Below are 11,784 nucleotides of genomic sequence, written 5' to 3'. Positions count from 1 at the left end.
AGCTGGTTGAAAACAAAGCTTGCTAATAATTGCTTTCACTATGAAGTGCAAATGAATACCAAAATCAGATTGATTATATTCTTGCAACCAAAGATGGAGGAGCTCATAAGTCAGCAAAAACAAGACCAGGAGCTCATTGTGGCTTAGATCATGAACTCCTTATTACAAAATTCAGACTTAAATTGAAGAAAGTAGGGAAAACCACTAGACCATTCAGGTATGACCTAAATCAAATCAATTATGCTATGAAAGTGACAAATAGATTCAAAGACTTAGATCTGATAGACAGAGTGCCTGAAGAACTATGGACTGAAGTTCATGACATTTGTATAGGAGGCAGTGATCAAGACCATCCACAAGAAGAAGTGAAAAAGGCAAAATGGTTGTGTGAGGAGGCCTTACATATAGCTGAGAAAAGAAGAGAAGTGAAAGGCAAAGGAGAAAAGGAAGATATAGCCATTTGAATGCAGAATTCCAAAGAATAGCAAGGAGAGATGAGAAAGCCTTCCTCAGTGACAAATGCAAAGAAATAGAGGAAAACAATAGAGTGGGAAGACTAGAGATCTCTTCAAGAAAATTAGAGATACCAAGGGAACATATCAGGCAAAGATGAACACAATAAAGAACAGAAATAGCATGGACCTAACAGAAGCAGAAGATAAGAGGTAGTAAGAATGCACAAAAGAACTAAAAAAAAAATATCTTCATGACCCAGATAACCATGATGGTGTGATCACTCACCAGAGCCAGACATCCTAGAATGCAAATTCAAGTGGGCCTTAGGAAGCATCATTTCAAACAAAGCTAGTGGAAGATGGAATTCCAGTTGAGCTAGTTCAAATCCTAAAAGATGATGTTGTTAAAATGCTGCACTCAATAGGCCAGCACATTTGGAAAACTCAGCAGTGGCCACAGGACTGGAAAATGTCAGTTTTCTTTCCTATCACAAAGAAAGGCAATGCCAAAGAATGTTCAAAGTACTGGACAATTGCACTCATCTCACACTCTAGCAATGTGATGCTCAAATTCTCCAAGCCAGGCTTCAACAATACATAAACCGGGAACTTTCAGATGTTCAAGCTGGATTTAGAAAAGGCAGAGGAACCAGAGATCAAATTGCGAATATCCTCTGGATCATCAAAAAAACAAGAGAGTTTCGGAAAAACATCACTTCTGTTTTATTGACTATGCCAAAGCCTTGATTGTGTTCAGTTCAGTGCAGTTCAGTCACTCAATTGTGTCTGACTCTTTGTGACCAAAGGGACTGCAGCATGCCAGGTTTCCCTGTCCATCACCAACTCGCAGAGCATGCTCAAAATCATGTCCATCAAGTCGGTGAACTGCCAACCATCTCAACATCCTCTGTTGTTCCATTCTCCTCCTGTCTTCAATCTTTCCCAGCATCAGGGTCTTTTCCAATGACTCAGTTCTTCGCATCAGGTGGCCAAAGGATTGGAGTTTCAGCTTCAGCATCAGTCCTTCCAATGAATATTCAGGACTGATTTCTTTTAGGATTAACTGGTTTGATCTCCATTCAGTCCAAGAGACTCTCAAGAGTCTTCTCCAGCACCGTAGTTCAAAAGCATCAGTTTTAGTGCTCAGCTTTCTTTATAATCCAACTCTTACATCAATAAATGACTACTGGAAAAACCATAGTTTGACTAGACTGACCTTTGTTGGCAGAGTAATGTCCCTGCTTTTTGATATGCTGTCTAGGTTACTCATAGCTTCTCTTCCAAGGAGCAAGCATTTTTTAATTTCATGGCTGCAGTCACCATCTGCAGTGATCTTGGAGCCCAGGTAAAGAAAGTGTCACTGTTTCCATTGTTGCCCCATCTATTTGCCATGAAGTGATGGCACCGGATGCCATAATCTTAGTATTCTGAATGTTGAGCTTTAAGCCAACTTTGTCACTCTCCACTTTCACTTTCATCAAGAGGGTCTTTAGTTCTGCTTTGCTTTCTGCCATAAAGGTGGTGTCATTAGCATACCTGAAGTTATTGATATTTTTGCTGGTAACCTTGATTCCAGCCCTGCATTTCACATGACACACTCTACATATAAGTCGAATAAGCAGGGTGAAAATATACAGCCTTGACCTACTCCTTTTCCTATTTGGAACCAGTCTGTTGTTCCATGTCCAGTTCTAATTGTTGCTTCTTGACCTGCAGACAAATTTCTCAGGAGGGAGGTAAGGTAGACTGGTATTCCCATCTCTTTAAGAATTTTCCAGAGTGAAGTAAGCCAGAAAGAAAAACACCAATACAGTATACTAACACATATATATTGAATTTAGAAAGATGGCAATGATGACCCTGTATGCAAGGCAGCAAAAAAGACACAGATGTTCATAGCGGACTTTTGGACTCAGAGGGAGAGGGAGAGGGTGGGATGATTTGGGAGAATAGCATTGAAACATGTACACTATCCTGTAAGAATCGAATCGCCAGTCTATGTCTGATGCAGGATGCAGCATGCTTGGGGCTGGTGCATGGGGATGACCCAGAGGGATGTTATGGGGAGGGAGGTGGGAGGGGGTTCATGTTTGGGAATGCATGTACACCCGTGGTGGATTCATGTCAATGTATGGCAAAACCAATACAGTATTGTAAAGTAAAATAAAGTAAAAAGAAAAAAGAAAAAAAAAGAATTTTCCACAATTTGTTGGGATTCACACAGTTGAAGTCTTTGGCATAGTCAATAAAGCAAAAGTAGATGTTTTTCTGGAACTGTCTTGCTTTTTTGATGATCCAGAGGATGTTGGCAATTTGATCTGGTTCCTCTGCCCTTTCTAAATCCAGCTTGAACATCTGGGAGTTCACGGTTCACATACTGTTAAAGCCTGGCTTGGAGAATTTTGAGCATTACTTTGCTAGCATTTAAGATGTGTGCAATTGTGTGGTAGTTTGAACATTCTTTGGCATTGCTTTTCTTTGAGAATGGCAGGAAATTGGACTGTTCCCAGTCCTGTGGCCACTGCTGAGTTTTCCACATTTGCTGACATATTGAGTGCAGCACTTTAACAGCATCTTATTTTAGGATTTGAATTCCATCACCTCCACTAGCTTTGTTTGTAGTGATGCTTCCTAAATCTCACTTGTTTTCATACTCCAGGATGTCTGGCTCTAGGTGAGTGATCATGTCATCATGGTTACCAGGGTCATGAAGATCTTTGTTGTATAGTTCTTCAGTGTATTCTTGCCACCTCTTCTTAATATCTTCTGCTTCTGTTAGGTCCATACAATTTCTGTCCTTTATTGTGCCCATCTTTGCAAGAAATGTTCCCTTGGTATCTCTAATTTTCTTGAAGAGATCTCTAGTCTTTCTCATTCTATTGTTTTCCTCTATTTCTTTGCACTGATCCCTGAGGAAGGCTTTCTTATCTCTCCTTGCTATTCTTATGAACTCTGCATTCAAATTGGTATATATTTCCTATTCTCCTTTGCCTTTCACTTCTCTTCTTTTCTCAGCTATATGTAAGGCCTCCTCAGACCATTTTGCCTTTTTGCATTTCTTTTTCTTGGGGATGTTCTTGATCACTGCTTCCTGTTCAATTTCAAGAACCTCTGTCCATAATTCTTCAGGCATTCTTTCTATCACAGTGTGCGTCTTTGACTGTGTGGATCACAACAAACTGTGAGGAAATCTTAAAGAGATGGGAATAACAGACCACATTATTTGCCTCCTGAAAAATCTGTATGCAGGTCAAGAAGCAACAGTTAGAACTGGATATGTAACAACAGACTGGTTCCAAATTGCAAAAGGAGTATGACAAGGCTGTATATTGTCACTCTGCTTATTTAACTTATATGCAGAGTACATCATGTTTAATGCCAGGCTGGATGAAGCACAAACTGGGATCAAGAATGGTGGAAGAAATATCAATAGCCTCAGATACACAGATTATACCACCCTTATGGCAGAAAGTGAAGAAAGTCTAAAGAGCCTCTTGATGAAAGTAAAAGAGAAGAGTGAAAAAGTTGGCTTAAAATTCAACATTCAAAAAACTAAGATAATGACATATGGTCCCATCATTTCAGGGCAAATAGATTGGGAAACAATGGAAACAGTGACAGACTTTGTTTTCTTGGGCTCCAAGATCACTGCTAGTGGTAACTGCAATCATGAAATTAAAGATGCTTGCTCCTCAGAAGACAAGCTATGAGTAACCTAGACAGCATATTAAAAAACAGAGACATTACTTTGCCAGCAAAGTTCTGTCTAGTCAAAGCTATGGTTTTTCCAGTAGTCATGTATGGATGTGAGAGTTGGACTATAAAAAAAAGCTGAGTACCAAAGAATTGATGCTTTTGAACCGTTGGAGAGGAGTCTTGAGAGTCCTTTGGACTGCAAGGAGATCCAACCAATCAGTCCGAAAGGAAATCAGTCCTGAATATTCACTGGAAGGATTGATGCTAAAGCTGAAACTCCAATTCTTTGGCCACCTGATGTGAAGAACTGACTCATTGGAAAAGTCCCTGATGCTGAGAAAGATTGAAGGCAGAAGGAGAAGGGGATGGCAGAGGATGAGATGGTTAAATGGCATCACTGACTCACATGACATGAGTTTGAGCAAGTTCCGGGAGCTGGTAATGGACAGGGAAGCCTGTTGTGCTATTGTCCATGGGCTCACACAATTTGGACAGGACTGAGTGACTGAAATGAACTGATGAAGTGCTCCTTTCAAGAGTAAGAAAAAAAATTCCTTCTCCAGAGGATCGTCACAACCCAGAGGTCGAACCCAGGTCTCCCACATTGCAGGCAGATTCTTTACCATCTGAGCTACCAGGGAACCCCTTAAAGAAAAAAAATTAACTTAGACTCAAAATCTTTTGTGTGATCTTTTAGGCAATTCCACTAAATGTCAAAGTTGAAAAAACAACATAGGCACTAATTTTGCACATAACTGTGTTGGCTTATGGAAAATTTGTTAGACAAGTGTGATTTCATTTCTTAGACAAGTGTGATTAATCATGATTTAATAAAATAGCTGGATTTCTTCATGCTTTTTTAGCTAACCTATCATCTTCTGATCCTTCCAGCTCACATCACTTATATCTTTTTCTGCATCCCCAGCATGTGATACCTAATAAAAGTAAATAAATATTGTTTAAAGGATAATAAGAACCATAGTTGAGAATGTTCTTTTAAAATTCAAGGCTCAGGTCAAATCTACTTTTGCTTTTGTAGACTCTCCCAAGGCAACTCTATCTCATCTTTCTCTATGTGCCTCAGTTCAGTTCAGTTCAGTTGTTCAGTCATGTCTGACTCTTTGCGACCCCATGAATCACAGCACGCAAGGCCTCCCTGTCCATCACCAACTCCTGGAGTTCACCCAGACCCACGTCCATTGAGTCAGTGATACCATCCAGCCATCTCATCCTTGGTCGTCCCCTTCTCCTCCTGCCTCTAATCCCTCCCAGCATCAGAGTCTTTTCCAATGAGTCAACTCTTCACATGAGGTGGCCAAAGTACTAGAGTTTCAGCTTTAGCGTCAGTCCTTCCAAGGAAATCCCAGGGCTGATCTCCTTCAGAATGGACTGGTTGGATCTCCTTGCAGTCCAAGGGACTCTCAAGAGTCTTTTCCAATACCACTGTTCAAAAGCATCAATTCTTTGGTACTCAGCTTTCTTCACAGTCCAACTCTCACATCTATACATGCCCACTGGAAAAACCATAGCCTTGATTAGACAGACCTTTGTTGGCAAAATAATATCTCTGCTTTTCAATATGATACCTAGGTTGGTCATAACTTTTCTTTCAAAGAGTAAGTGTCTTTTAATTTCATGGCTGCAGTCACCATCTGCAGTGATTTTGGAGCCCCCCAAAATAAAGTCTGACACTGTTTCCACTGTTTTCCCATCTATTTCCCATGAAGGGATGGGACCAGAACCGTGATCTTCATTTTCTGAATGTTGAGTTTAAGCCAACTTTTTCACTCTCCACTTTCACTTTCATCAAGAGGCTTTTTATTTCCTCTTCACTTTCTGCCATAAGGGTGATGTTATCTGCGTATCTGAGGTTATTGATATTTCTCTGGGCAATCTTGATTCCAGCCTGTGCTTCCTCCAGACCAGCATTTCTCGTGATGTACTCTGCATAGAAGTTAAATAAGCAGGGTGCCTATATACAGCCTTGACGTACTCCTTTTCCTATTTGAAACCAGTCTGTTGTTCCATGTCCAGTTCTAACTGTTGCTTCCTGACCTGCATATAGGTTTCTCAAGGGGCAGGTCAAGTGGTCTGGTATTTCCATTTCTTTCAGAATTTTTCACAGTTTATTGTGATCCACACAGTTAAAGGCTTTGGCATAGTCAATAAAGCAGAAATAGATATTTTTCTGGAGCTCTCTTGCTTTTTCGATGATCCAGCGGATGTTGGCAATTTGATCTCTGGTTCCTCTGCCTTTTCTAAAACCAGCTTGAACATCTGGAAGTTCATGGTTCAAGTATTGCTGAAGCCTGGCTTGGAGAATTTTGAGCATTACTTTACTAGCATGTGGCACAAAGTGCAGGTGGCGGCGGCGGGCCGGTGCACTAAGTGCGGCCGAGAGCTACCCCACGTCCGAAGTCAGGGACACCAGCCCAGAGAGCCCCGCTGCGACAGCACAGGAACGGCTGGGAGGAGCCACCCCGAATCCGTGGTCAGGGGCGGCAGCCGAGAGGAGCTACACCGCATCCAAGGTCAGCGGCGGCCGGCAGGAGACACCCCACGTCTGAGGTCAGGGTGGCGGCCGGGAAGAGCTACCCAGCGTCCGAGGCCAGTGGCGGCCGGGAGGAGACACCCCACGTCCGAGGTCAAGGGTGGCCAGGAGAAGCCACCTCGTGCCTGAGGCCAGGGGCGGTGATCGTGAGGAGCCACCCTGAGCCCGAGGCCAGGGGCAGTAGCTGGGAGGAGGCAACCATACCCGAGGCCAAGGCCAGCGGCCAGGAGGAGCAACCTGAGGAGTGGTGGCTGATCAGGCGCAGGAGGGCCTAGAGGAGCTATCCCAGTTGAAGGTCAGGAACAGCAGCGGTAAGGAGATACCCCTCATCCAAAGTAAGGAGCAGCAGCTGTGCTTTGCTGGAGCAGCCATTAAGAGATACCCCATTCCCAAGGTAAGAGAAACCCAAGTAAGATGGTAGGTATTGCAAGAGGGCATCAGAGGGCAGACACACTGAAACCATACTCACAAAAAACTAGTCAATCTAATCACACTAGGACACAGCCTTGTCTAACTCAATGAAACCAAGCCATGCCTGTGGGGCAACCCAAGACGGGTGGGTCATGGTGGAGAGGTCTGACAGAGCCTGGTCCACTGGAGAAGGGAATGGCAAGCCACTTCAGTATTCTTGCCTTGAGAACCCCATGAACAGTATGAAAAGGCAAAATGAGAGGATACTGAAAGAGGAACTCCCCAGGTCAGTAGGTGCCCAATATGCTACTGGAGATCAGTGGAGAAATAACTCGAGAAAGAATGAAGGGATGGAGCCAAAGCAAAAACAATACACAGCTGTGGATGTGAATGGTGATAGAAGCAAGATCCAATGCTGTAAAGAGGAATATTTCATAGGAACCTGTAATGTCAGGTCCATGAATCAAGGCAAATTGGAAGTGGTCAAACAAGAGATGGCAAGGGTGAACGTCGACATTCTAGTAATCAACGAAGTAATATGGACTGGAATGGGTGAATTTAACTCAGAAGACCATCATATCTACTACTGCGGGCAGGAATCCCTCAGAAGAAATGGAGTAGCCATCATGGTCAACAGAAGAGTCTGAAATTCAGTACTTAGATGCAATCTCACAAACGACAGAATGATCTCTGTTCATCTCCATGGCAAACCATTCAATATCATAATTATCCAAGTCTATGCCCCAACCAGTAACGCTGAAGAAACTGAGGTTGAATGGTTTTATGAAGACCTACAAGACCTTTTAGAACTAACACCCAAAAAAGATATCCTTTTCATTATAGGGGACTGGAATGCAAAAGTAGGAAGTCAAGAAACACCTGGAGTAACAGGCAGATTTGGCCTTGGAATGCGGAATGAAGCAGGGCAAAGACTAATAGAGTTTTGCCAAGAAGATGCACTGGTCATAGCAAACACCCTCTTCCAACAACACAACAGAAGACTCTACACTTGGACATCACCAGATGGTCAACACCAAAATCAGATTGATTATATTCTGTGCAGCCAAAGATGGAGAAGCTCTATACAGTCAACAAAAACAAGACCAGGAGCTGAGTGTGGCTCAGATCATGAACTCCTTATTACCAAATTCAGACTCAAATTGAAGAAAGTAGGGAAAACCGCTAGATAATTTAGGTATGACCTAAATCAAATCCCTTATGATTATACAGTGGAAGTGAGAAATAGATTTAAGGGCCTAGATCTGAGAGATAGAGTGCCTGATGAACTATGGAATGAGGTTCGTGACATGGTACAGGAGACAAGGATCAAGATCATCCCCATGGAATAGAAATGCAAAAAAGCAAAATGGCTGTCTGGGGAGGCCTGACAAATAGCTGTGAAAAGAAGAGAGGCGAAAAGCAAAGGAGAAAAGAAAAGATATAAACATCTGAATACAGAGTTCCAAAGAATAGCAAGAAGAGATAAGAAAGCCTTCTTCAGTGATGAATGCAAAGAAATAGAGGAAAAGAACAGAATGGGAAAGACTAGAGCTCTCTTTAAGAAAATTAGAGATACCAATTGAACATTTCATGCAAAGATGGGCTCAATAAAGGACAGAAATGGTCTGGACCTAACAGAAGCAGAAGATATTGAGAAGAGCTGGCAAGAATACACAGAAGAACATAATAAAAAAGATCCTCACGACCCAGATAATCATGATGATGTGATTACTAATCTAGAGCCAGACATCTTGGAAACTGAAGTCAAGTGGGCCTTAGTAAGCATCACTATGAACAAAGCTAGTGGAAGTGATGGAATTCCAGTTGAGCTATTTCAAATCCTGAAAGATGATGCTCTGAAAGTGCTGCACTCAATATGCCAGCAAATTTGGAAAACCCAGCAGTGGCCACAGGACTGGAAAAGGTCCGTTTTCATTCCAATTTCAAAGAAAGGCAATGCCAAAGAATGCTCAAACTACTGCACAATTGCACTCATCTAACATGCTAGTAAAGTAATGCTCAAAATTCTCCAAGCCAGGCTTCAGCAATACGTGAACCGTGAACTCCCTGATGTTCAAGCTGGTTTTAGAAAAGGCAGAGGAACCAGAGATCAAATTGCCAACATCTGCTGGATCATCACAAAAGCAAGAGAGTTCCAGAAAAACATCTATTTCTGCTGTATTGACTATGCCAAAACCTTTGACTGTGTGGATCACAATAAACTGTGGAAAATTCTGAAAGAGATGGAAATACCAGACCACCTGACCTGCCTCTTAAGAAATCTGTATGCAGGTCAGGAAGCAACAGTTAGAACCCAAATAGGAAAGGAGTACATCAAGGCTGCATATTGTCACCCTACATATTTAACTTCTATGCAAAGTACATCATGAGAAACGCTTGACTGGAAGAAACACAAACTGGTATCAAGATTGCTGGGAGAAGTATCAATAACCTCAGATATGCAGATGACACCACCTTTATGGCAGAAAGTGAAGAGGAGCTAAAAAAGCCTCTTGATAAAAGTGAAAGAGGAGAGCGAAAAAGTTGGCTTAAAGCTCAACATTCAGAAAATGAAGATCATGGCATCCGGTCCCATCACTTCATGGGAAATAGATGGGGAATCAGTGGAAACAGTTTCAGACTTTATTTTTTTGGGCTCCAGAGTCACTGCAGTTGGTGACTGCAGCCATGAAATTAAAAGACGCTTACTCCTTGGAAGAAAAGTTATGACCAACCTAGATATTATGTTCAAAAGCAGAGACATTACTTTGCTGACTAAGGTCCGTCTAGTCAAGGCTATGGTTTTTCCTGTGGTCATGTATGGATGTGAGAGTTGGACTGTGAAGAAGGCTGAGTGCTGAAGAATTAATGCTTTTGAACTGTGGTGTTGGAGAAGACTCTTGAGAGTCCCTTGGACTGCAAGGAGATCCAACCAGTCCATTCTGAAGGAGATCAGCCCTGGGATTTCTTTGGAAGGAATGATGCTAAAGCTGAAACTCCAGTACTTTGGCCACCTCATGCGAAGTGTTGACTCATTGGAAAAGACTCTGATGCTGGGAGGGATTGGGGGCAGGAGAAGAAGGGGATGATTGAGGATGAGATGGCTGGATGGCATCACGGACTCAATGGACATGAATCTGAGTAAATTCCTGGAGATGGTGATGGACAGGGAGGCCTGGTGTGCTGCGATTCATGGGGTCGCAAAGAGTGGGACACAACTGAGCGACTGAACTGAACTGAAGTTACTAGCATGTGAGATAAGTGCAATTGTGCAGTTGTTTGAGCATTCTTTGGCATCGTCTTTCTTTGGGATTGGAATTAAAACTGACCTTTTCCAGTCCTGTGGCCACTGCTGAGTTTTCCAAATTTGTTGGCATATCGAGTGCAGCACTTTCAGAGCATCATCTTTCAGGATTTGAAATAGCTCAACTTGAATTCCATCACCTCCAATAGCTTTGTTCATAGTGATGCTTTCTAAGACCCATTTGACTTCACATTCCAGGATGTCTGGCTCTAGGTGAGTGATCACGCCATCGTGAATATCTTGGTCATGAAGATGTTTTTTGTACAGTTCTGTGTATTCTTGCCACCTCTTCTTAATATCTTCTACTTCTGTTAGGTCCAGACCATTTCTGTCCTTTATTGAGCCCATCTTTGCATGAAATGTTCCCTTGGTATCTTTAATTTTCTTCAAGAGATCTCTAGTCTTTCCTATTCTGTTGTTTTCCTCTATTTCTTTGCATTGATCACTGAGGAAGGCTTTCTTATCTCTCCTTGCTGTTCTTTGGAACTCTGTATTCAGATGTTTATATCTTTCCTTTTCTCCTTTGCTTTTCGTTTCTCTTCTTTTCACAGCTGTTTGTAAGGCCTCCTCAGAGATCTATTTTGCTTTTTTTCATTTCTTTTCCATGAGGATGGTCTTGATCCCTGTCTCCTGTACAATGTCATGAAGCTCCATCCATAGTTCCCAGTTGGAGATAAAAGCTGTAAGGGAAACACTGTTTGCTCTTAACTGATTACTGTCCTCAAAAATCCTTTTTTGTATGCAGCTAGATGAGGTTTCCCACTCTCCCTTATATGAAGCGTTAGCACGTGTCTGAGTTCCCTCCAAGAGTCTGTGAGCATAGTGATGGCTCTTACTCCAGGTCTGGCCCACATCAGCCTCCCACATTTGCTTCTCCATGCTCATTCTCTCTTCCAGCCCACTTAGATGTCGACACCTAGGGTAATCTTGGAAGCCACAAAGTAAATATTCCAAGCTTCCATCAGTATGGAGGAGAGTGGCCCTGCCAACACACACTACGGACCATTAAGTGAACAAGAAATACATTTTGATTGTGTTAAGCCACTGAAGTTTTGTCTGTTTGTTACTGCAGCCTGGCCTAATACAATATTAGGTACATAAACAAATCAAATTTGGGGTGCAAAAAATAGGATCACAAGGGAAACTGAGCTACCAAAGTGAAGGGTAATAGAAACTAACTTTCCTTTTGGGCTCACTGAATACCAAAACTAATACTTGGCAAGTGGCAGGTGCATTGCATAATTTCTCCCATATAATTTTTCTTGGAAGCCATAATGCCAGGTATTATGATCCCTGTTTAACAGATGAGGGATGTGAAATAGAGAAAGGTAATATAAATTGCACAGCAAGTAGGTGAGAGAACGGAG

This window comes from Ovis canadensis, chromosome 1, assembly GCF_042477335.2.
Source record: "Ovis canadensis isolate MfBH-ARS-UI-01 breed Bighorn chromosome 1, ARS-UI_OviCan_v2, whole genome shotgun sequence".
In the NCBI taxonomy this organism is placed as follows: domain Eukaryota; kingdom Metazoa; phylum Chordata; class Mammalia; order Artiodactyla; family Bovidae; genus Ovis; species Ovis canadensis.
Note: the sequence above shows the minus strand (reverse complement) of the source record.